Source organism: Opisthorchis viverrini (assembly GCF_000715545.1).
Source record: "Opisthorchis viverrini unplaced genomic scaffold opera_v5_210, whole genome shotgun sequence".
NCBI lineage: Eukaryota > Metazoa > Platyhelminthes > Trematoda > Opisthorchiida > Opisthorchiidae > Opisthorchis > Opisthorchis viverrini.
The window spans coordinates 138,520-140,718 of NW_008751866.1; positions in this window are offsets into that span (position 1 = coordinate 138,520).

A 2,199-nucleotide genomic window follows, 5' to 3' on the forward strand; every position below is an offset into this window, starting at 1 on the left:
TATGGTAGCTGAAACCTCTTGCGGGAAGCAACCCGACTTAATTTTCACGGGTCTGTCTTTCCCTTTGTTCAGTCAACCTTCAAAGACGAGAGAGCACCTTCGTTCCAAGGATGATCCTGATGTTACGGTGGTTTTCACACAGCATCCGCATGACCTTTTTAAAGACTGCAATAAGTGTCGATATACTCAATTCTGCAGGCACTTCCACTTCACCCCATATCGCAACAATGAGACTTAGATAGGTCACCGGGGAACCTCCGCCTTATTCGAAGACGGCCGGATACAAAACATCCGGTCCTGGCGCTTTCGCACGTTTCAGTACAAATAATTTGTACTCCACCCGTTCGTCCGACGGGCGACCAAGGTTTCGATTTTGTGTGTAGGCCAGCCCTGCCCAATAATCGAACATCGTGTCAATTGGACGGATGTCACGTGCGAGCTACGGACCAAACAAGGGCACGCTCTGATTCGTCAGAATGCCAGCCAATCTGGATCGAGCATCTTTACTTCGACGCTTCTCACCTCTTCACGGAGATTCAAGCAGGACCTTGTGGAACATTCTGTGGTGACCCTTTAAATGCGGTCGTAATAATATTCTTTTGCCTCTATAAACGGCTTTCTGAGGCTACAATGCCTTTTATATACCATGGTGTGCGGAGCAGAAATCCAAGGGCGAAAACGGCATGACACAACAAATTCCATTCGCATTTTGCACTGTCTACAGAGGCCATGTGACAGAAGGCCGGCTAAGCTGTTGTTCTAAGTGCTCTGGCCATCTTTTCAATCAACTTTCCGCTAATGGATTAATGAGCCGCCTTCTACACTTACCGCTTTGCTGGCCGATTTTTTTTAGTGCCAGTCTGTCGCATCAGTTTATATAGGGCACAGCTGTTTTCAGCAGCAAAAGCCTTCTGCATCTCCCGGGCTTTCGATTTCTACCAGAGCTCTCAGAATTTTCTTAGGCTGTTCACTCTTTGGTGATTGAGAGATATGCGTAAGCCGGCATACTCGTAGCCTGCTGGTATGGCTTTCCTGGCAAAAGTCCGTACTAATGGCATCAGCAACATCCATGGTCGGTGTGGCCAAATAGCAGAAGTAAGGCAAGCGGCAGCCGGTGGTTCCTAGGGTTCGTGATGCGAAAGTTACTGATGAACTTTTGTACTGGCTATGATCAGATCATGATCAGCACACAACAGGAGGATTCGCTCCATTTTCTGTGCGACGAGAATCAACTTCGAATCGACTGCTCAAGTGGGATTCTAAGGAGTCTACAAAGTCGACCTGGGCATTCATATCGCCATCAAAGATCACCATGTCGGTGCTTTTTGCCAGACAATTGAGCCCGGATAGCTCTCGATAGAAAGTATCCTTCCGTGCGTCAGACCTGCAGTTGGTTGGGGCATAAGCCGATACTACAGACAGGCACCACTTTTATGCCGTTTAGCTCCGGTGCTGAGTGCACCTCACACACCATACATCCCATGAGTCATCGCTTCTGCATTACCAGACACGTGGTGATTCATAACCAAGCTTGGACCTTGTACGCGTGTTCCGTAGTATAACAAATTGACGCAGTTCCGCGTGTGCCACATCATACAACAAATCCGAGGCAATATACGGTTTCCGCAAGTATTACCCTTAAGCCAGCTTGCCATAGAGTACGAATGTTAATGGGTTCTATCTGGAGAGTATCCTGTGTATTGTTATTAGGCAGCGGGGTCAGTGGGCCGTCGGTTAGATATCTGACAGCCAAATGGTCGATCAGCGTGTGCTTGAGTGATGGAAAGGGGTTGTGACGGGACAAAGGTGTACGAAGAACCGTGCGGAAAAGTGAATCGTCCCAGTTGCGCAGTTCGGGGCGTTTTGTTGAGGTACCCCACCTTGAGACTTTGACCCAGAAGTCTGGGCCACGACGCATTGGGAGGACCCTACCTCAACTATCTGATTCGAACATTTTACCCGCGGTTCAGCTGGAAGTAGGACTTCATTTGGAGACCATTTGTGGAGCCAATTACCCATTCGTCTGGGCTTCTCAGTCGTAGGAGGTTGGTCTAAAATTCTTTCAACCGTAGTGGATAAGGCACCGGTGGTCGTTAAACCATAGAAAAGCGCGATTTTTAGGGCCGGTTTTTTACGTGTGTATAATCAGTAGGGTGTAAAGTCACCGCTCTCGTAAATATGGACATGCTGGTTGCCTTA